The following is a 24,760-nucleotide window of genomic DNA, read 5'->3' as shown; positions in this document are numbered from 1 at the left end:
CTATTCACTCTGGGCCCTTCAGTGATTCATTGTAATATTGTTGCTATTCACTCTGGGCCCTTCAGGGATTCATTATATAATATTGTTGCTATTCACTCTGGGCCCTTCAGGGATTCATTATAATATTGTTGTTATTCATCTGGGCCCTTCAGTGATTCATTATAATATTGTTGCTATTCACTCTGGGCCCTTCAGTGATTCATTATAATATTGTTGCTATTCACTCTGGGCCCTTCGATGATTCATTATAATATTGTTGCTATTCACTCTGGGCCCTTCAGTGATTCATTATAATATTGTTGCTATTCACTCTGGGCCCTTCAGGGATTCATTATAATATTGTTGTTATTCATCTGGGCCCTTCAGTGATTCATTATAATATTGTTGCTATTCACTCTGGGCCCTTCAGTGATTCATTATAATATTGTTGCTATTCACTCTGGGCCCTTCGGTGATTCATTATAATATTGTTGCTATTCACTCTGGGCCCTTCGGTGATTCATTATAATATTGTTGCTATTCACTCTGGGCCCTTCAGGGATTCATTATATAATATTGTTGCTATTCACTCTGGGCCCTTCAGTGATTCATTATAATATTGTTGCTATTCATCTATAATATTGTTGCTATTCACTCTGGGCCCTTCAGTGATTCATTATAATATTGTTGCTATTCATCTGGGCCCTTCAGGGATTCATTATATAATATTGTTGCTATTCACTCTGGGCCCTTCAGTGATTCATTATGATATTGTTGCTATTCACTCTGGGCCCTTCAGTGATTCATTATAATATTGTTGCTATTCACTCTGGGCCCTTCAGTGATTTATTATAATATTGCTGCTTTTCACTCTGGGCCCTTCAGTGATTCATTATAATATTGTTGCTATTCACTCTGGGCCCTTCAGTGATTCATTATAATATTGTTGCTATTCACTCTGGGCCCTTCAGTGATTCATTATAATATTGTTGCTATTCACTCTGGGCCCTTCGTTAACCTGGTACTTTGTCTGAAATGGCTCCATAATGGCTCCATAATGAAGGGTTACCTAACAAATCCCTTTGCCATGTGTAGAGGACATTTGATCCATCTACTTGTATTACTCTATTGGAAACACATCTAACACTTTGTATGAGCTGCTGGACTGCAACAGAGCTATTGTACAAGGCATACACTATGATGGAACAGGTTTTATGATTCGGAAGGATGATGATAGTGGGAGGCATGTGGATAAATGTTTGTTTTACTCTGTTATATATTCTCATGAAGACACGAAGGTCAATATCTCTCTTTCTAACAAAGATCCCCAATGCTATGGGAATTAGAAAGATGGCCTGTGTTAGAAACAAAAGGGCAACTCGTTAATCTAGGACCTACCGGGAGGGAAAACTGTTTTCAAAATGGCACCCTATTCCCTACATTGTACGAAATGGAACCCTATTCCCTATGGGCCCTGGTCAAAAGTAATGCCCTATAGAGGGAATAGGGTGCTATTTGGGATGGAGATAACTATATTGGAAAAATAAAATGTCTTTCACAATGCCTCAAAATAGAATCCTATTTCCTAGCCTCTGGCACGGCAGGGGAAGGAGGGGCAGGTGTGCTGCATATCATGTTTTTACAGTATTTATTGGTCATTTAAGAGGGAGACTTTTATCTCTTGTAATATTGTAGTGAATACTCTTTTATTGAAACATATGACATTACTCTTTCTGTGTGGTAGCTCAAAAATATTGTGTTGTGTTCAATTGTTTAGTGTAGCATCCATGGATTCAAACATCGATTGCATTTTCTGTTTAGTTTGCATGTTGTGGTCGGAATTTACTAGGTGACGAATGGAGGAAGACAGTCCTGGATGGGACTGGAGCGGGACTGGATGGGGACTGGTGGGGTGGTGGAGGGGAACTGGATGGGGACTGGAGGGGAGGTGGAGGGGGACTGGATGGGGACTGGAGGGGAGGTGGAGGGGAACTGGATGGGGACTGGAGGGGAGGTGGAGGGGAACTGGATGGGGACTGGAGAGGAGGTGGATGGGAACTGGATGGGGACTGGAGTGGAGGTGGAGGGAACTGGATGGGGACAGGAGTGGACTGCACAGCACACAAAAAAGTCCCAAATGGCACCCTATTCCCTTATAGGGCCCTACTGCCTATAGGGTTATGGTCAAAAGTAGTGCAATATGTAGGGAATATGGTGCCATCTGGGATGCATCCCGGAGACTAATAAACATGAACAAGGCCTAACCCGAAACCCCTTCACACACTGGCCCATGCCCACCTCTGCTGGATCTGGGGGTCATGGATCGGCCTCCAGCCATCGGACGACCCACAAACAGGATGTCATCTGGTTGTCAGCTGGTTGGATTGACTTCATATTAACCAGTTTCACCAGGTGCTACTAATCATACTTAACCCTTGAGTGAACACGGATGATTCAGTTGATACATTTTCTTGGAACGGTACATTGTTGGATTTCTCATTAAATATGAAAATTATTTTGCTTTGAAGTGACACACATAATGTCATGGCATTTTACTTCCGGAGAACGTTGTAGTACACTATTGTTAATTGCAAACCACAGAAATTGTGAACTTGGTCTTGCCCTTTTATAAGGACACAGACAGACTATTCATTATCTATAATTTTATGATGTAATAAGCATCCATTATTTAAAAACCATGAAGGTTAGATTCAAATGTATAATTTTCTTGCCAAAGCGTGAAACCATGACAGCATCTGAAATGGCACCTAATTCCCTTTAAAGTGCATTTACCAGAGCCCTATTGGCCCTGGTCAAAACAAGTAAGTGCACTATAGGGAAAGGGGTGCATCAGGGCGGTGGTGCTTCTATTAAGTGAAATACGGTAATCATGTGATCTGGAGCTGTGAGTTATTGGTACCATTTGAATGAATTGTTTGTGTGCTCCAATAGTTGCAGGTATGACTGGAGAATGCACCTACGCCTGTTTCCTACAAAATGGTGGTGCATTTTCTGTTCTGATGAGAGAATGGAAAGACGGGGAGAATCTCAAATGGTTTTACTCAATGCCTCGTGTCCTCTCATCTCCTCCTTTTGAAAAAGGGCACAGGTAATCAATGATAGGAGTCTAGGAGTGTGCTTGAATGAAATGAGACTTTCCTTCTCAACTAGCTCACATCGGTCATATGACATTTACAGAGAAGGAAACCCGTAATACATGTGTAAAGTGGTCAAAATAAATGCAGCTAGTTGTGCTAGACATTTCATAGATAAAAGGATAAGTAGTGTATAATTTCTAAATGTGTGCCTGCTTCTTTCCTCTGATTGAACAACAGCTGATTCAAAGGGGGTGTGGCAAATTTCCAAACTCTTTTATCCACAGTTTGGGGGACAAACTCTGTGGAGGATATGAGTACAGTGCACTTCAGTATCCACAGATGGGGGTAATGGGGGACAGGAGCAAAAACTCCCTGTTCGCCTACTAACGAATTTACTCTTCTTGACCACTTGGACACTTATCGGTTTCCAGGTCACAGAGGAGGACAGACCTTTCCCCAATTGAGAATCTACCCTTGATTCCTTGCATCCTCACTCCTTGCCTCCTCCTCAACTCCCATTGGATGAAAAGGTCAGGGATCCCTTCTGTGTGGAGTGGACTAGGAGACGGCTGGTTTGGTGGCTGAGTGACCTTCTCATCCAATGGGTTTGAGAAGGAGGTGAGGAGACAGGACGTGAATAAACCAAGAATTGAAATCGAGATTCTCCAAGAGACAGATGCTGTTTATTCAAATCAGCTGGTTGGCTGAGTTATGAGACGGCTGGTTTGGTGGCTGTGTGGACTAGGAGACGGCTGGTTTGGTGGCTGAGTGGACTAGGACACGGCTGGTTTGGTGGCTGAGTGGACTAGGAGACTGGCTGGTTTGGTGGCTGTGTGGACTAGGACACGGCTGGTTTGGTGGCTGTGTGGAGTGGACTAGGACACGGCTGGTTTGGTGGCTGTGTGACTAGGAGACGGCTGGTTTGGTGGCTGTGTGGACTAGGAGACGGCTGGTTTGGTGGCTGAGTGGACTAGGAGACGGCTGGTTTGGTGGCTGAGTGGACTAGGAGACGGCTGGTTTGGTGGCTGAGTGGACTAGGAGACGGCTGGTTTGGTGGCTGTGTGGACTAGGAGACGGCTGGTTTTTGGTGGCTGTGTGGACTAGGAGACTAGGCTGGTTTGGACTGGCTGTGTGGACTAGGAGACGGCTGGTTTGGTGGCTGTGTGGACTAGGAGACGGCTGGTTTGGTGGCTGAGTGGACTAGGAGACGGCTGGTTTGGTGGCTGTGTGGACTAGGAGACGGCTGGTTTGGTGGCTGAGTGGACTAGGAGATGGCTGGTTTGGTGGCTGAGTGGACTAGGAGACGGCTGGTTTGGTGGCTGAGTGGACTAGGAGACGGCTGGTTTGGTGGCTGGTTTGTGGACTAGGAGACGGCTGGTTTGGTGGCTGAGTGGACTAGGAGACGGCTGGTTTGGTGGCTGAGTGGACTGGGACTGGAGGCTGGTTTGGTGGCTGAGTGGACTCGGAGACGGCTGGTTTGGTGGCTGAGTGGACTAGGAGACGGTTTTGGTGGCTGAGTGGACTCGGAGACGGCTGGTTTGGTGGCTGAGTGGACTCGGACACGGCTGGTTTGGTGGCTGAGTGGACTAGGAGACGACTGGTTTGGTGGGTGTGTGGACTAGGAGACGGCTGGTTTGGTGGCTGTGTGGACTAGGAGATGGCTGGTTTTTGGTGGCTGAGTGGACTAGGGAGACGGCTGGTTTGGGGTGACTGGCTGTTTGGGGACTAGGAGACGGCTGGTTTGGTGGCTGAGTGGACTAGGAGACGGCTGGTTTGGTGGGTGAGTGGACTAGGAGACGGCTGGTTTGGTGGCTGAGTGGACTAGGAGACGGCTGGTTTGGTGGCTGAGTGGACTAGGAGACGGATGGTTTGGTGGCTGTGAGTGGACTAGGAGACGCCGGTTTGGTGGCTGTGTGGACTAGGAGACAGCTGGTTTGGTGGCTGTGTGGACTAGGAGACGGCTGGTTTGGTGGCTGAGTGGACTAGGAGACGGCTGGTTTGGTGGCTGAGTGGACTAGGGACACGGCTGGTTTGGTGGCTGTGCTGGTTTGGTGGCTGTGGGGACTAGGAGACAGCCGGTTTGGTGGCTGTGGGGACTAGGAGACAGCCGGTTTGGTGGCTGTGGGGACTAGGAGACAGCCGGTTTGGGGCTGTGGGGACTAGGAGACGGCTGGTTTGGTGGCTGAGTGGATTATGAGACGGCCGGTTTGGTGGCTGAGTGGACTAGGAGACGGCTGGTTTGGTGGCTGTGGGGACTATGAGACGGCCGGTTTGGTGGCTGAGTGGACTAGGAGACGGCTGGTTTGGTGGCTGAGTGGACTAGGAGACGGCTGGTTTGGTGGCTGAGTGGACTATGAGACAGCCAGTAAAGGTAATCCTTGTGTTTTTATTGTGGCTTGATTATGTATTACATTCATACACACTAAGTAACTTTTTAGCGTCTATTCATGAAGGTATCTTTTGTTAAGAGCCCCGATGCTTCTACACCTGCATTGCTTGCTGTTTGGGGTTTTAGGCTGGGTTTCTGTACAACACTTTGAGATATCAGCTGATGTACGAAGGGCTATATAAATAAATGGGATTTGATTTGATGCTTGTCCTGAACATCGCTTGCCGAACGGTTTTGGAATCATAAGAAACATATCTTTCATATCAGAGAGAAATAATCATCATAAAAAAATTTGAATTACTGCACATCTTTATAGAGTTAGGGTTAGTGTTCCCACACGGCCATATCTCCATGTTACAGCACTTGTATACGGAAGACAAACTGAAGATAGAGGCGACCACCTGTGCTAATTAGCTATCTAGTGTGCGCGAACACCTGTGTGTAAGCGTAACTACGGAGGAAGTGTAGTTTGTTGGCTGGAGACACAGCCGTATGGATCTGTGCAAACCTGCTACAGTAAGTCTACCTTGTTTATTTGATAGCTTATTTCTCGCTCATATGACATTTAAATTCCATATGTTTCGAAAACAATGATTTGTTGGGATTGTACTTCACATGGTTCCACCGGTAAGTGATGCTTATAGCCCAGAACCCTTGAGATGAGGCAGAATGCCTTATTTAATGCTGTGGGCTTTTGAGATGAAATTTATTACGTGAAGAACCATGCAGAGAATAGTGCCATTTTTTGGGACAAACACATGTGAGTTTCCATGTTTCAGGATTTATTACAGAATAAATATGTATTGATCATAGACATAGTGTATTTATTTCATACATGATTCTTTATTTAAACCTAGATTAGCTGACATTTCAGCACGGTCCTTCAAGGTTACCATGGCAAAGAAATAGAGTAGTCCCCATACTGCACCACACAACCATGTGTCACTAATGGCACCATGTTCCTATGTAGTGCACTACTTTACCATAGTGCATTACTTTCGACCAGAGCCCTGCATGTGTATGGCAAGGGTAGGCAACCCTATTCCTGGAGGGCCGCTAGTTGTTCCAACTAGGCACCACCCCTGACCATCTGAGATAATTGATCAGTTCAGTGATGGCCAAAATTCAACACACTTGGTCTTCCAGGTTGGTGTGCAATAACAAAGTTGAAAACTTGTTTCCTTTCACAGGTATTACAGTTTTAAAGATGATCTGGGCCTGGGTTGATCTCAGGCATGACCTTCTCATCCACTGTGTTCAAAGACCACTGGAAGGTAAAAGCATGATTGTTTCTGACAGACCAACCGATCTGACCTTTATAGGTCTTGACCCTGGCTGGATTGGGTTGTGTTGTTTTGTTTGGGCTATGTCTGATCTGATGAATGACAATATTGATAGATTCACTATTTATTTAATTTAATAGATATTGCTATATTACATTTGCCAAAGTTTTGGTCTTATCATATATGCTTGGACATTTGAGATCATTTTTTGCATGAATCTCCTTGCCGATATTGCTGAAAATATATTATATTGTTTGCAAAACTGTAATGCGCTCAATATCTACTCCTGTGTCTTATTCGAATCAGTATAATTTCCTATAGCCAACTTTGCTTTTAGGCTCTCTCATATCCATGACTTTGTTATTCCGATATTCTCATCATGGGCTCAGAGAAACACCTGCTGCTCGAGCCCTGAAAGCTCTCTAAGCGTCAGGTTTCCGTAGCAACAGGTCCTTCACCGAGGCTTCCGGTGTTGTCTCACATGTCCAAAGAAAACATTGTAGCTATCCTTTTTAAATTGGAAACATATGACTCCATGTACTTTTGCAACTAACCATCATTCGAAGTGTGCTGCTGCAACATGTTCAACTGAGGGTGAGCATACACGTATGTGATAATTCTGTATTGAACGACGCGCGAAACTAAATTGGTGAGCAGGGAGCTCGAACATAGAGGCGCGAGCAGCAGATGGCCCTGTGTGTCGTCAGATTATATCCTAGTTAAACCCAGGGCCTTGAGCATTTCTAGAGCGGGGGCAGACGTGGTGGATGTTGCTGAAATAGTCTACGGTTACTTTGTGTACATTATAATTGCGAATAAATGAATGCATGTAGCCAGGCATTATCATGGCCGTGCCGTAATTGCCTCCACTCGCCATAGGCTATAGTTGGTGATTGGAGAATAGCAATTATGTCCTCCTTGTGCGAACGGAGACGACGTCGTAGTTTAATAAAAATGTATTGGCTACCAAATTCATTTACGAGTGGTAAAATATAATGTGTTATTAACTGTAGAAAACAAACGCATTCTTGACATTGTCTACAGAATGGGAGCGCCTGTGACTCATTATATTCTCCACAGTCTATTCTAGATTCTAGAGACGATGGTACTATACACCGTTGGCACTTGACATTTATCACCAGAGAACACACCAGTATCCACCAATAATTCGATCATCAGACCTATGTATGAACTGTGTGAATGACACATGCCATGGACAAGGTTGGTCTTTGAGTCCTACGTTTTCATAGGGGATGTCATAAGCACATCATATCAAGTAGAGGTACAGGTTCCTGGATGTGGAACTTGCACTTCTTATTGATAGCCTACACACGTAGCATACAGTATGGTCTCATACACTGTAATTAAAGCAGTCAATTAGAGGTATAAACGATATAATGAAAGCCTGTAATAAGTCAATGCTTTTGGGTGGTTTAAGAAATAATCATCAGGATTTATGGGTGTTCCAGATAATTGGATTGATCCGGGAAATCAATAGTGAAATGATATAAATGTATCCCAAATTCTATCCCTGTGTAGTGCACCATTAACCAGAGCCCTATGGGATACCCCATGCGTCCTAGTCAAAAGTAGTGCACTATAGAGGGAATAGGTAGCCATTTGGGACAGAAGCTATATACATGTCTATTTAACAGCTTCTTCATCATCATATTCCTCAGTGCTCTGTATTGACCTGCAACCTTTCTGCTGGAAATGGAGGGAGGAGAGGAGAGGGAAAGAACGTGCAGGAGGGAGGGAGGAGAGGGAAAGAACGTGCAGGAGGGAGGGAGGAGAGGGAAATAACGTAATGGAGGGAGGGAGGAGAGGGAAAGAACGTGCAGGAGGGAGGGAGGAGAGGGAAAGAACGTGCAGGAGGGAGGGAGGAGAGGGAAAGAACGTGCAGGAGGGAGGGAGGAGAGGGAAAGAACGTAATGGAGGGAGGGAGGAGAGGGAAAGAACGTAATGGAGGGAGGGAGGAGAGGGAAAGAACGTAATGGAGGGAGGGAGGAGAGGGAAAGAACGTAATGGAGGGAGGGAGGAGAGGGAAAGAACGTAATGGAGGGAGGGAGGAGAGGGAAAGAACGTAATGGAGGGAGGGAGGAGAGGGAAAGAACGTAATGGAGGGAGGGAGGAGAGGGAAAGAACGTAATGGAGGGAGGGAGGAGAGGGAAAGAACGTAATGGAGGGGAGGGAGGAGAGGGAAAGAACGTAATGGAGGGAGGGAGGAGAGGGAAAGAACGTAATGGAGGGAGGGAGGAGAGGAAAGAACGTAATGGAGGGAGGGAGGAGAGGGAAAGAACGTAATGGAGGGAGGGAGGGAGGAGGGAAAGAACGTGCAGGAGGGAGGGAGGAGAGGGAAAGAACGTGCAGGAGGGAGGGGGAGGGGAGGGAAAGAACATGCAGGAGGGAGGGAGGAGAGGGAAAGAACGTGCAGGAGGGAGGGAGGGAGGGAGGGAGGGAGAAAGAACATGCAGGAGGGAGGAGGAGAGGGAAAGAACGTGCAGGAGGGAGGGAGGAGAGGGAAAGAACGTGCAGGAGGGAGGGAGGAGAGGGAAAGAACGTGTAATGGAGGGAGGGAGGAGAGGGAAAGAACATGCAGGAGGGAGGGAGGAGAGGGAAAGAACGTGCAGGAGGGAGGGGAGGGGAGGGAAAGAACATGCAGGAGGGAGGGAGGAGAGGGAAAGAACGTGCAGGAGGGAGGGAGGGAGGGAGGGAGGAGAGGGAAAGAAAGGGAGTGTAGGAGGGAGGGAGGAAGGGAGGAGAGGGAAAGAACGTGCAGGAGAGAGAGGGAGGAGGGAGGGAGAGAAAGAACGTGCAGGAGGGAGGGAGGGAGGAGAGGGAAAGAACGTGCAGGAGGCCTTTGAGTGTACAGTGTGTGTGCCTGTGTGAATCCATAGGCCTGTAACACATTTGCAAATCATGGTCATTTATTTTGTGGTCCTTAGTGAGACTCTTCCTTGCTTTTCAAACGTGACAAATGCAACTGTCAGCAAACCGACAAGTAAATAAGTGTTTTGATGTCAGTGTTCAGAGGACAATTCCTCCTCAACAAGTGATATATGTGATCGGGGAGCTTGCCAGTGAAATGCAAGATTGTATTACTGTTACTGGCTGACCTTATATCAAACAAAACAAAACAGCTGGTTGATTTGTCAGACAGTTATTTGGTTTGGCTTCTTTGGCTGACTGACTGGCTGACTGGATGGAGTGTGTCCTCTGACTGACTGGCTGGCTGACTGGCTGACTGGATGGAGTGTGACCTCTGACTGACTGACTGGCTGGCTGACTGGATGGAGTGTGACCTCTGACTGACTGGCTGGCTGACTGGATGGAGTGTGACCTCTGACTGACTGGCTGGCTGACTGGCTGACCGGATGAAGTGTGACCTCTGACTGACTGACTGGCTGACTGGATGGAGTGTGACCTCTGACTGACTGACTGGCTGACTGGATGGAGTGTGACCTCTGACTGATTGACTGGCTGACTGGATGGAGTGTGACCTCTGGCTGACTGGATGGAGTGTGACCTCTGGCTGGCTAACTGGCTGACTGGATGGAGTGTGACCTCTGGCTGGCTAACTGGCTGGCTGACTGGATGGAGTGTGACCTCTGACTGACTGGCTGGCTGACTGGATGGAGTGTGACCTCTGTCTGACTGACTGGCTGGCTGACTGGATGGAGTGTGACCTCTGACTGACTGGCTGGCTGACTGGCTGACCGGATGAAGTGTGACCTCTGACTGGCTGACTGAATGGAGTGTGACCTCTGACTGACTGGCTGGCTGACTGGATGGAGTGTGACCTCTGACTGATTGACTGGCTGACTGGATGGAGTGTGACCTCTGGCTGACTGGATGGAGTGTGACCTCTGGCTGGCTAACTGGCTGACTGGATGGAGTGTGACCTCTGGCTGGCTAACTGGCTGGCTGACTGGATGGAGTGTGACCTCTGACTGACTGGCTGGCTGACTGGATGGAGTGTGACCTCTGACTGACCATAGTCGGACTAAACCAGGCATCACGTCTCATTCCTGGAAAAAGGTTTGTTGGGACTCCTTTGCCCAGAGGGGGCAGCTCATCAGACCTGAGACATCTTGCAGCATTCCTCATCCTTTTTCTACATTTTTTAAATTGCTTCCTGGCTACACAAATACAGAATGAATTGTGATTGATCTACATTCCATTATTGATAAGCTTCAGGTTTACAACTATCCCTGATTTTCACTGTCTCTACACAGCTCTTGGACTACTAATCAGATGTGTGGGATTGTTGGTGATAATTAGTAGGCCTACATTATTTAATTGTTTCATGTTCTCTTAGGCTGGCGTGTGACCTCTATGACTGACTGCAGTCGGACTAAACCAGGCATCACGTCTCATTCCTGGAAAAAGGTTTGTTGTGACTCCTTTGCCCAGAGGGGGCAGCTCATCAGACCTGAGGGAGATCTTGTCCCCAGGCAAGAAAGCTACAGACTTCTTTCTTTCTTTCAATCCAGTTTTTCCTCTATTTAACATGGGAAACAAAGCATCTTTAGAAAATCACTTCAGGATGGTAAAACATTTTTAGTGTTAACTTAAATGACTAAAACCAGATGGAGCAATATCTTTTTAAATAAGATAATCTTTGACAACTAATCGAAATAAAAACTAGGCAGGGAGAATTTAAAATTTCAAAATGTCATGGCATGGGGCTCCTATTGATTTGTTATGTTTGAGTCAGTCAGATAGTATAAGAACAAGGCACAAGCCATGACAAAATGGGTAGATTTGCAGGACATTTTCTTTCAAACTTAAACGTGTTCTCTCTGCCTCATGGCCAAATGTGTAGATTTGCAGGACATTTTCTTTCAAACTTAAACGTGTTCTCTCTGCCTCATGGCAAAATGTGTAGATTTGCAGGACATTTTCTTTCCAACTTAAACGTGTTCTCTCTGCCTCATGGCCAAATGTGTAGATTTGCAGGACATTTTCTTTCAAACTTAAACGTGTTCTCTCTGCCTCATGGCAAAATGTGTAGATTTGCAGGACATTTTCTTTCAAACTGAAACATGTTCTCTCTGCCTCATGGCCAAATGTGTAAATCTGCAGGAAATGTTCTTTCTAACTGAAACATGTTCTCTCTGCCTCATGGCCAAATGTGTAAATCTGCAGGAAATGTTCTTTCTAACTGAAACGTGTTCTCTGCCTCATGACAAAATGTGTAGATTTGCAGGACATTTTCTTTCAAACTGAAACATGTTCTCTCTGCCTCATGACAAAATGTGTAGATTTGCAGGACATTTTCTTTCAAACTGAAACATGTTCTCTCTGCCTCATGGCAAAATGTGTAGATTTGCAGGACATTTTCTTTCAAACTGAAACATGTTCTCTCTGCCTCATGACAAAATGTGTAGATTTGCAGGACATTTTCTTTCAAACTGAAACATGTTCTCTCTGCCTCATGGCAAAATGTGTAGATTTGCAGGACATTTTCTTTCAAACTGAAACATGTTCTCTCTGCCTCATGACAAAATGTGTAGATTTGCAGGACATTTTCTTTCAAACTGAAACGTGTTCTCTCTGCCTCATGGCCAAATGTGTAGATTTGCAGGACATTTTCTTTCAAACTGAAATGTGTTCTCTCTGCCTCATGGCAAAATGTGTAGATTTGCAGGACATTTTCTTTCAAACTGAAACGTTTCTCTCTGCCTCATGGCCAAATGTGTAGATTTGCAGGACATTTTCTTTCAAACTGAAATGTGTTCTCTCTGCCTCATGGCCAAATGTGTAGATTTGCAGGACATTTTCTTTCTAACTGAAACATGTTCTCTCTGCCTCATGACAAAATGTGTAGATTTGCAGGACATTTTCTTTCAAACTGAAACATGTTCTCTCTGCCTCATGACAAAATGTGTAGATTTGCAGGACATTTTCTTTCAAACTGAAACGTGTTCTCTGCCTCATGGCCAAATGTGTAGATTTGCAGGACATTTTCTTTCAAACTGAAACATGTTCTCTCTGCCTCATGGCAAAATTAGTAAATTTGCAGGAAATGTTATTTCAACTGAAACATGTTCTCTCTGCCTCATGACAAAATGTGTAGATTTGCAGGACATTTTCTTTCAAACTGAAACATGTTCTCTCTGCCTCATGGCAAAATGTGTAGATTTGCAGGAAGTTCGCTAACTTTTCCACCGTTGGGAAACACTGGAATTGCTTATTTTTCCTGAATTTGTTTACCATTGACATGGTATTTATTCACAATATAGCTTAGCCTGTATTTTGACAACCAATCAAATGTTTGGGATTCATTCATTCATTCGATTGGTTTATGTTTTCTGTGGTACACCAGTGGAGGGATTCCAGGTGGAAAAACCAAACAGTCACAATATTGATCTACAGTATTAGCTTGCAACATGTTTTACATTCTCCCCCCATGTTTTAACTAATGTTAAACCTCAATATTTTGTGGTGTACATTTTCTCTCACTTCCATTAAATCACAGCTTACATCATGTCTCGTCCTCAGCATCTGGAAGATATTCTCATGTCTAAACCCTTTGGAAGAACCGATACAGGCAATTCTATTTCCATGTGATAAATTAGCACAAGCAAGTGTCTCTTGCCAGCGAGGGATGGAGAAAGAGAAATGGAGAGCAAGGAAAGAAAATAAAGAATAGGAGAGAGATTTACCAATACTGTGTTATTGATCCGTTGGCCTCAGCACACGTGTGTGATTGTCATCCTATTATCCAAGCTGACATCGAGCACGACAGGAGCATTAGATGCCCCTCTCACCCCCTCCCTCCCTCAGCTTCTCCTCGTTACTCCTCTCTCCTATGAGTCAGCCAATGTCATCCTGATTAGAGCTGGGTGATATGGACACTAAATACACATCGTGAGAAATGTAACTATTTTGCTGGATAACAATGAATACAACATGAAGAAAATAAATTTAATGGATAAGTGTAACCACTTGACATTAGTGACGGGCTCTAGACACGTTGTTTTCCAGTGCCAACTAAGACAACTGAGATGGAGATTTTAAAAATGAAGCTCACAAATCCAGGGAATATATGATTGATATGTTGATGTACAAAATGTAAAAATAGGATCCAGGGGCCTCATGTACACTGCGTGAGTATGTGGACAGCTGCTCATCGAACATCTCATTCCAAAATGATGGGCATTAACATGGAGTTGGTCCCCCTTTGCTGCTAAAACAACCTCCACTCTTCTGGGAAGGCTTTCCACTAGATGTTGGAACATTATTGCAGGGACTTGCTTCCATTCAGCCACAAGCATTAGTGAGGTTGGGCACTGATGTTGTGCGATTAGGCCTGGCTCGCATTCGGCGTTCCAATTAATCCCAAAGGTGTTTGATGGAGTTGAGGTCAGCCGTGCAGACCAGGCAAGTTCTTACACACTGATCTCGACAAACCATTTCTGAATGGACCTGGCTTTGTGCTTGGGGGCATGGTCATGCTGAAACAGGAAAGAGCCTTCCCCAAACTGTCGCCACAAATTTAGAAGAATGTCATTGTAGTATGCTGTAGTGTTAAGATTTCCCTTCACAGGATCTCAGAGGCCTAGTCCAAACCATGAAAACAGCCCAGGACCTTTTTTTCCTCCTCCACCAAACTTTACAGTAACAATATGCATCCGCCAAACCCGAAGATTCGTCCGTCGGCCTGCCAGATGGTGAAGCGTGATTCATTTGAGAACTTGTTCTCAACTTGCCTACCTGGTTAAATAAAGGTGAAATAAATAAAATCACTCCAGATAACAAGTTTCCACTGCACCAGAATCCAATGGCGGCGAGCTTTACACCACTCCAGCCGACACTTGACATTGCGCATGGTGATCTTCGGGTTTTATGCGTCTGCTCAGCCATGTAAACCCATTTCATGAAACTCCCGACGAACAGTTATTGTGCTGACGTTGCTCCCAGAGACAGTTTGGAGCTCGGTAGTGAGTGTTGCAACAATGGTTTTTACATGCTACGCGCTACAACGGGTTGAGCTCTAGTAGGGCAGAAATTTGATGAACTGACTTGTTTGAAAGGTGGCATCCTATAATGGTTGTCACATTGAAAGTCACTGAGCTCTTCAGTAAGGCCGTTCTACTGCCAATGTTTGTCTATGGAGATTGCATGGCGGTGTATTTCCATTGTGAATTCATGCAACATATCTTGACAGGCTATATATAATTTGACCACATCAGTGCATTTGTTACGATAATAATCCATATAAAGTACAGTAATTTGTTAAGTTAAAGGTATGTGTGAAAGTGTAACCATTGTTTCACTGAGATAATGGGAAATCAAATGAGATGGCAGATCTTGCTCTGTTGGAAAATTTGGCAAACGCTGCATTTTGCAGAGAGTGCATTTTTAGAGACGGGTGGGACTTTTTTTTTGCAGGAGGTACAGATTGGTTCATCAGATATCATTTCCCAAAACCAATCTTAAGAATCTTTGCAAGGATTTAAGACCTTCTTTAGAAAGGCGAACCCATGCCGTTTCGGTGAACATCAAAGTGCAATCCACCCTTTGGTTTTTGGCAACGGGCTCTTTTCAGCTGGAGCTTGTTGATCGGCATCTCACATCCCCCGATGTGCCAATGTTTTATGTTCTGGATGCAAAATGAACTGAGAACAACATTTCCATACACCATCAGGGAAAACCAGGTTCGTTGCATAACTGAATGCATTCAACTGTAATGTGTCTTCCCTCTGCATTTAACCCAACCCCTCTGAATTAGAGAGGTGCGATTAAGCCTGGCTTAATTGACATTCACGGCTGTTTGTGATACAGCCTGGAATTGAACCAGGGTCTGTAGTGACACCTCTAGCACTGAGATGCAATGCCTTTAGACCGCTGTGCCACTCGGGAGCCCTTTACATGTTGCGTTTTATATTTTTGCTCTGTATATATTTTCCATTGCTAAGGCAACGTGAATTGTCCTAATGGTCCTCTGTTGCTATGTTATTATTTTTATTGGTCAAACCACGACTGAGGGAGCCAAATAAAACCTTTTGGTTGTACTCAACCTCTGGCACGAACACCTATATTTTGGTTGCACTGTTGTAGGCTATTTCATGGTACGGCCTTGTATATATTCCCCATGGCCTTTTAAAGGGATGATTTTGACCATATATGGTTAATTGGGGGCGTTTCGAAATGCAAATAGCCAAGGTCACACGCGTGCACTGAGGATGAGAACAATTGGTATTTATCAACAGTTTTACCGGTGTGCATATAATTGTTTGATAAATGACATTTTTTCTATGTGTACGAACATTCAAAATGATGTTTGTTAGTAGTATTTTAGAATAGTTTCTATGCAATATGAGGCCCCAGAATGATAAAAAAATATATATATCTTCAGGGAATTCGCAGACATCCTTGTGCATTGACCTATAGGCTCTATTATACACCACGTGAGGAAGTGGGAACTCACAACACTTCTAACTCTAAATATTATGTTGTTGCTATATATCTATTAGCCATGTAGGCTAATTGATGAATCTGTCAGTAAATGTAGGCTAATGTTCTAAAAACCGTTCCAGAGCAAGGCCGAGGCTACTTGATGTAGGCCTATTCACTGCAAATGGTGCTCTCCACTCCACCAAAACCATACTACAGCCAACTCCGGTTGTAAAGTGGTGCCATGAACTCTGTTAAGAGGTGACAAATACATAATATACTCGCAGAAAGCTGTGACTGTCCTCTCTGTAACTAGAATGACAGTAGTTGCTATGAAAACTGTATTTGTTCCCAATAGCATTTTGAGTAATGGTCATATGCTTGTGCTTCTCAGAATGCATCTCTCCCTCCTCCGTGTCACAGTGGGAAGAGGGGTGAGAGTGGCTCGCCCACACAACAGGCGACAGCCTAACAGGGCCAGGCACACACTTTCATAGCAGGAATCAACATAATGTATAGGCTATTACTGTTGACTAGATAATGGTTCTACAACAATCTACTGGAACGTCGTGTAGCATTGCTTCGGTAAGAGGAAGGCAATGTCGATCATTTTCGGTTTATCTCCCCCCAAGGTCGCTCTTCTACAGACTACCATGCCCTCTTCAATTCATCCCCTTACCCCTCTCACCTTGTTATTTGGGTTAACTCTTCTCCTCCTCCTCTCCCCATGCATCGCCCAATTTGATCCTTGTGTGAACGGAAGGAGAACTCAGAGACTACCTCTTCTCCTCCTCCTCTCCCCATGCACGCCCAATTTGATCCTTGTGTGAACGGAAGGAGAACTCAGAGACTACCTGTTCATCTGGGTTCTATCATATCTAGAAAGTAGTGGTCTTTATTCCAAATGGCACCCTACAGTATTCCTTACACAGTGCACCATTTTTTACCAGAGCCCTATGGACCCTGGTCAATGGAAGGGCACTATTTAGGAAACAGAGTGCTATTTGGGGTGTAGCCATGGTTCTTTAGACCAGGCCTGTTGCATGAATACGCTCTCTCAGCCCTTTTCATACATCAATATTATGACATGTGCCCCTGTGCTTGAATTTGAATATCAATCATAGAGCACTCTTCAAGCTTGTTGCTCCTTCTCACTGGTAATGTAAAACCTCATTTCACATCTCATAATGGTAAATAAGGACTCGGTGCAAACGCGTTACCTACGCAGGCTGAGACATTAAGCATAGAGTTGTTGTTTAATTCAAATATGCTTATTGGATACAGATTTTACAGCAAAGGTTGGATGATAGAAACATTTTTTTCTGCTGCATTCGCTTAATTTACCCATGAAATTCATCCAAGATGAAAGTCTATTGCCTTGCCTCCTAATTCTGATATGTATGGTGGTTTTCATGGTAACGGACCTGTCTCTTGACTAAATGTATCATCTGGTGAGTTTAATGAAAGATGATACCTGTCAGATCTGGGTTCAGATAATATTTGTTTTCTTTCAAATACTTCAGGTGTGCTTCATGGATCTTGCTTGTCACAATGGATTAGTCCCAAAAGCGCACATGTGACCCATTTGGCTCTCCAGACAGGCTTAATCAAACACACAAAGTATTTGAAAGGAAAACAAATACTATTTGTACCCAGGTCTGGAATAATACCCATCATGTATTTGATTATAGTCCTGGGTGTACTCTGACCTTTACTTCAAAGAAAACCTCCCAGGCTGATAATTAGGCTAGGATCTGATACCTCAGTATGTCTGACAGTTCCTGTTGACAACATGGATACTCCCAAATAGAGCCCCACAGTGGAGGTGTCATAATGCCCATAAAACCTAGTGGTCAAACAAGGAAAGCTTTCCAATTGTTTTTTTCCATAGGGGAGTTTAGAAACACGTAAAATAAAGGCTGTGTTTCATGTATTCTTACCCTGGTGTGACATTTTGCTAACCATGTAAATCTCTCTAGGACAAGATGACTTTTATCAATATAGTCGCCTGTATTTGGTCTCATATTCGAAAATGCTAATTAGCGTCAAAGTAGACAAATCAAGAGATTCTTACCTTTGCTTCAATTTGGTAGTCTCATCCAGATCACCATGGTATTTGTAGTTCTTTATGATAGAGGCAAATTAGCATTTTATTTTTTTGTGGATAAATACAGGCGACTATATTGATAAAAGTCACCTTGTCCTAGAGAGATTTACATGATTATTAAAACGTCATGCCAGGGTAAGAATACACGAAACACAGCCCTTATTTGAAGTGTTTCTAAAATCCACTATGGGAAAAATTAGTGGTGGAAAACGATTGGAACCATTTCCCTGTTTGACTGCTAGGTGTTATGGGTATTAATGACTCATACTGTGGTACTCTATGGCACTCTTTTCTTTCGACTACTGTACTAATGTTGACCAGGGCCCATGGGGGTAGGTCCCTTGTAGGGAAAAGGGTGCCATTTGGGAGACAACCTATGTATCCAGTTGTGGTTTCCTTTTGTTTGTTCAGTAATCATGAGCCTCTGATTACATAGTAATTAACCTCCACACGTATAGAGATTATTCTTCTAACTATAGAAACACAGTAAAACAATTATACTGTCCAGTCTCGTTATTATTGGTCTATTACCCAATATAATAAATATAATTATTTTAATTATAGCAACATAGTTGATTTGTTTATGAATACAAATAAATGTACAGTATTTATACAATCTTTGCATAGTAAAGGGCAGCTGGATTTGTCTTTATCCACAGTAAAGCTTGTGTTATCAGTACAGACTTTCCATGCTCTTTTCTTCACCTCCCTCCCTGAACGACTGTACCGTGAGAGAGATGGTGAGCTGAGGAACACAATGGCATCGTTCCTTCCTGTCTCCGACTGTGTCCCAAACGGTACGGTTTTCGCTCCAAGCCCAGTGGTAATTTATCAACCAATTAATTATTTGAATCAGGTGCACTTTATTAGGGTTGGAGTGAATCCCTACAGGATAGTCGCTTCCAGGAACAGGGTTGGAGAGCCCCATTATAAACAATTGCAAATTGTTAATCAAGGAAGGTTGTTGATGGTAATGTACTGCCCCTGCCCTGCCCCAAGCCTGGTTGTTGATGATGGTGCTGCTCCAGACCTGGTTGTTGATGATGGTACTGCTCCAGGCCTGGTTGTTGATGATGGTACTGCTCCAGGCCTGGTTGTTGATGATGGTACTGCTCCAGGCCTGGTTGTTGATGATGGTACTGCTCCAGGCCTGGTTGTTGATGATGGTACTGCTCCAGGCCTGGTTGTTGATGATGGTACTGCTCCAGGCCTGGTTGTTGATGATGGTACTGCTCCAGGCCTGGTTGTTGATGATGGTTGTGATCCAGGCCTGGTTGTTGATGATGGTACTGCTCCAGACCTGGTTGTTGATGATGGTACTGCTCCAGGCCTGGTTGTTGATGATGGTACTGCTCCAGGCCTGGTTGTTGATGATGGTACTGCTACAGGGCTGGTTGTTGATGATGGTACTGCTCCAGGCCTGGTTGTTGATGATGGTACTGCTCCAGGCCTGGTTGTTGATGATGGTACTGCACCAGGCCTGGTTGTTGATGATGGTACTGCTCCAGGCCTGGTTGTTGATGATGGTACTGCTCCAGGCCTGGTTGTTGATGATGGTACTGCTCCAGGCCTGGTTGTTGATTATGGTACTGCTCCAGGCCTGGTTGTTGATGGTGGTACTGCTCCAGGCCTGGTTGTTGATGATGGTACTGCTCCAGGCCTGGTTGTTGATGATGGTACTGTTCCAGGCCTGGTTGTTGATTATGGTTTTGCTCCAGGCCTGGTTGTTGATGATGGTACTGCTACAGGGCTGCTGCACTGGAAGGTTCTCTCTTTCTTCTGTCGTCCTTTTTCTTTCACTGTCATTCTCCTTTCTCTAACTCTTTAACGGTCTGTCTGGTCTGGTCGTGAGTGAGTCTGCTATCCATACTACAGTGTAATGTTTCAGAAAGGATAACACTTCAATGGGATGGCTATAGATGGGAAGGGATTGTGATATGGTTTCATATACAAGGACACCATGTTTAAACTGGAAACATGGTTCATTATTGATAGAGATAACTACAGTATGTCCAGCATTGTCAACATTTGATCGATGTAATTGACTACAGTACGCTCGCATGATTGTTCCTCATTGCTTTACAATCATACAATGTGGATAAAACAACCGTTGATAGAAATACAATGTATTCAGGTCAAAGGGATCTTTGCCAATGCAAAGCAGGAACAATCCCTCCCCAGACAGCTTGCTCTGTCAAACAGTGTAGGCCGCTACCGAGTTCCCTGCAAAGCTTTCAGTCACAATACCCTCCCCAATCTCATTGCCTTTATCACTCCCCCTTGTATTGATACTACTGCTCCGTGTATTCAGACTTCTCTATGTATTACTTTATCACCAGGCAGTTATTCATATCAGTCATTGTGAGTCAGACAGATCTGACAGTGGGAATGTGCAGTTACAGTAACACTGGGGGATGGGTGCCTCAAATGGCACCCTATTCCCTACATAGTGCACTACTGCTGGCCAGGGCCCATAGGGTGTCATTTGGGACGTAGACAGGGCTTTTTTATCTCTCTACTCCCTAGTTCTTTTATCTGGAGTACACGGGTTAGAGAAGGTCCTAGGGGAGAGAGACAACTGCTTCTGGTTTAACTCATCTCACATGCTTGACACTGAGGGATCTGTCTGTGTGTGTCTGTGTGTGTGTGTGAGCGAGAGAGGAAATATTTTATCTGACGCTGTCACTGGTTGTATAAACCTCAGGAAATGAGGCTATGTGACATTCTCGGTGGTCAGCAGCGGTACAACCCATACCTGGGTTAAAATACTATTTGAAATTATTTCAAATACTTTGTGCTTAATTGAGCTCTACTTGCTAATAGAAGAGTCCCAAAAGTGTCAACCCGCCTTTCCCATCTCTCGCTCCAGGCAGACTAGTGCTTATATAATAGTATTTGATCCTAGGTCAGATCAAACAACTGATGGTAAAGTCACTGCAGTTTTAACTATACATGTAGCCTGCAACGTCAGAACTGACTTACTTAAACTTGATTGTATATTTTGAGGATTAGGACTGTCATTCAAAATGTTGTCATGTTGACACAAATGGTTTGGACTAAAACTTAACTAGTTTAGTTGATGTTCACATTGTTGGAAGTCCAGGCAGTATAAACAGAACTTTTGAAATACATTTACATTTTTCATCAGCAGCATCATTCAAGGTTGTCATATTGACAGAAAATATGATCTTTTTGATTGATTTTAGCTAATCAAACTCTTACTTGTTTTGTCTTTAGGTTGGTGTGTTGCCATGACGTTCATCAAGCCTCCTTCATTGGACCTCTGACTTTATCAGACAGGAATTCTCTTTTACCCTGAACATTCCTCAAATTAAATGTCTTCAGGAATGCTCTGAAGACCTGTACGAAAGCTCTGAAGACCTGTACGAAAGCTCTGAAGACCTGTACGAAAGCAAATAGGGAAGCACCAAAAGGGAGAAACTTAAAAATGCAGAGGCTTTCATTTCACATCATCGCTGTCATAATAAGCTATTTTCTCAATGGCTGCATAGTTGTTCACAGCCAGACAGTCTGCAACCGACCAGCCAATCTGGAATGGCACCTACAACCACAAACTGCTCAGGTGAAATGGACACTCATGGAAAACATCTGTGATAGTATGGTCCAATGTTGGGGTGATCAAGAAAGGACAGAGACCCAAAAGTCAGATGTTCCGCCAACTTGGAACTTACCTCAGATTTGTCCTCTAGAGGTGCAGTTTGGCGTCAAGCTGTTTGTTTCTATTGATGCCACTCTGGATTTATACGGTATCAGGATCCTCAATGTGTCAAAGGAGGACTTTGAAAGTTGTTCCACTGCACCACAGTCACAAGACCAGTTTCTCTGTTCCGATGATGTTATGAACGCGTCTAGGCAGGTGCAACCTAAGTGGCTTCTCCCGGGCCTTCATTATTTCATAGCTTCGCATGAGGGGAATTCACAGCTCTGCAAGCTGGGTCTTCGTCTCAACGTCTCTGTGAAGGAACAACAGTGTCGAAGCAGCCCACTAGTGCGACTCTGCTCCGGGAACGGTGTTTGTAGGACAAGCTTTTGGGAAGACGGAGCGTACCGCTGTCAGTGCCGCCAGCGTTACTCTGGAAAGTTCTGTGAGAGTTTGATGCGTGTTTGGAAAACCCATGTGAGAACAAAGGAGTCTGTGTAAGCAATGGTACGACAGATCACATTCACGCAACATATAAGTGTTTGTGCCTCCACATTTTACAGGTGAGGAATACAACTAACAATTATGACTTTGTTACTACTGTTATGTTTTTAAAGGGGCATTCTGCAGTTCAAACAACAACAAATCCCCTCCCCTCCCGCCACTGATACGCTATATATAGTCCAAAAATGAATGTTGATTTCATTTTAAGCTACTTTGTGAAAAAGTTGCACACTCATCTCTCCTTGCAGTGGATTTATTTAACCAATGTTGTGGCCAAATAGCCTTCATCAGGGTTTGATGCTTTACTTTACACCCTGTACTCATCCACCAAATGCTAAACTCAATGGATTGTTGTACCTTCAATTACTATAAATGCGAAAATAAATTGCTCTCGCAATTAAATCTGCCGTGACAGAATCCACCTACCTACCTGGAGGCTAAGGATGTGTCCCAAATGGCACCCTATTCCCTAAATTGTGGGCTCTGGTAAAAAAAAATAGTGCACTATATCGAGAATAGGGTGCAATTTGGAACATAACCCTAATGTTACAACCCTACTGCTTGGAGATACTTCCATATTATTTATCTATCATAATTACTAGTTCTCATCTAGCTTAATGCATTTATTTCAAGAATATCCAGATTCCGTCCCAAACTGCACCCTTTTCCCTTCATAGTACACATAGGGCTCTGGTCAAAAGTAGTGCACTTCATTGGGAAAAGGGTGCTATTTGTTATGTAGACACAGATACCCTATGGGCTATTTATGTGAACAATATTTTCTTCCAGGACTTTATTTTGTGTTAATCACCATAATTATTTCTGGAATGGGTTTTTGTACCACCTGAATGCATTCTTAGTTACTTTACCTCCTCTCTACCATTTTCATTTAGATTTGATTCCTTCTCTCACCATGTCTTTGTCAATAAACGATGGCTCTCAAACGTTGTTTAAAACATTGGCTCTGAAGAAGACTTAGGAGCCAACTTGTGATGTCAAAAACATGACAAGTCATCTGAATCATGAAATGAACACCGTTATCATTAGAAATGCATTATGCAATAACTAACTAACTTTGTGCAACGGGGCCACCGTAGTGAGTTTCAATGTAGACTTTCAAGCTGCAATGATGTCTTTCAGTTTAATTTAATTTCCAGAATCTGTTAATTACTGTAGGTAATTGTTGACCCTACGTTTCTTCAAATCAAATAAAAACAATAGATTGAATCTATATGAATAAAATACTGTAGATCCAATCTATACGAATAAAATACTGTAGATTGAATCTATACGAATAAAATACTGTAGATTGAATCTATACGAATAAAATACTGTAGATTGAATCTATACGAATAAAATACTGTAGATCCAATCTATATAAAATACTGAATAAATACGAATAAAATACTGTGTCCAGATTGAATCTATACTGTAGATAATAAAATACTATAGATCCAATCTATACGAATGTAGAATCTAGATACTTATCTAAACCATTTTGTTAATTTTAAATTATTCATAATTCATGCTTTATCTTTTCCCCTCAGGGGCTAACTGCTCTGATGTGATTGGACGAGAGAACTGCGATAGATTTTGTCGTAATGGAACGTGTCTCCAAGTTTCACCTTTCTCCTTCAAATGTGTGTGTTACACAGGAAACCCAGGTAAGGAACCACAGTATTATTCTGTTCTGCATGGGTTACAATCCCTGCTACAGTGATGGATTTAGAATTAATCACGAATGTACAGTACAGGGGGTAGCCTGCCTTAGGGAAGGGCAACAATGACATGTATTCTTGTTTATAACAGCCTACCTACATCTGTATTGCTTGCTGTTTGGGGTTTTAGGCTGGGTTTCTGTATATCATTTTGTGACATCGGCTGATGTTAAAAGGGCTCTATAAATAAATGTGATTGATCTGGTAAGGGCAACAATGACATGAACTCTGTTTATGACACACTGATTGCATCTACGGGCCATGGGTCCTGGTGAAAGTAGTGCACTACATAGAGAATAGGGTGCCATTTGTTCATGACACACGGCTGCTACCGCACCCTTTAGGTAGATCGTGAGCCTCATAATGAGCCTCATTTTCTCCAGTAACAGTACAGTTATGTTAATGGGGGACTCTCACAAATGGATTACAAAAAGTTGTACCAACCAGTGCTTCCTAGTTCTTGGCCTGGATAATGGTCTCTAGGTATGCAGTGTCTCAATGGCACCCTATTCCCTTTATAGTGCACTACTTTTGACAAGTGGTTCCCTTGAATAGGGAATAGGTGCCATTTGTGATGCATCCTAGCTAAAGCAGGGGCCTTATGATGGACTTTCTGCTG

At 43.7% G+C, this 24,760-nt stretch overlaps 1 long non-coding RNA gene across 1 annotated transcript; it reads left to right on the top strand.

Moving 5' to 3' along the window:
• The first annotated feature begins 7,198 nt into the window (after positions 1 to 7,198).
• LOC127918489 (uncharacterized) lies at positions 7,199 to 22,344 on the top strand. Its single transcript, XR_008100246.1, has 3 exons — positions 7,199 to 7,343; positions 11,068 to 11,138; positions 21,496 to 22,344. It is a non-coding gene; the product is annotated as an uncharacterized LOC127918489 (long non-coding RNA).
• The last annotated feature ends 2,416 nt before the right edge of the window (positions 22,345 to 24,760 follow it).

The sequence above is a fragment of the Oncorhynchus keta genome, unplaced genomic scaffold (assembly GCF_023373465.1).
Source record: "Oncorhynchus keta strain PuntledgeMale-10-30-2019 unplaced genomic scaffold, Oket_V2 Un_contig_14327_pilon_pilon, whole genome shotgun sequence".
NCBI classification, from domain to species: Eukaryota; Metazoa; Chordata; class Actinopteri; order Salmoniformes; family Salmonidae; genus Oncorhynchus; species Oncorhynchus keta.
This window is presented reverse-complemented; position numbering and strand designations above follow the sequence as displayed.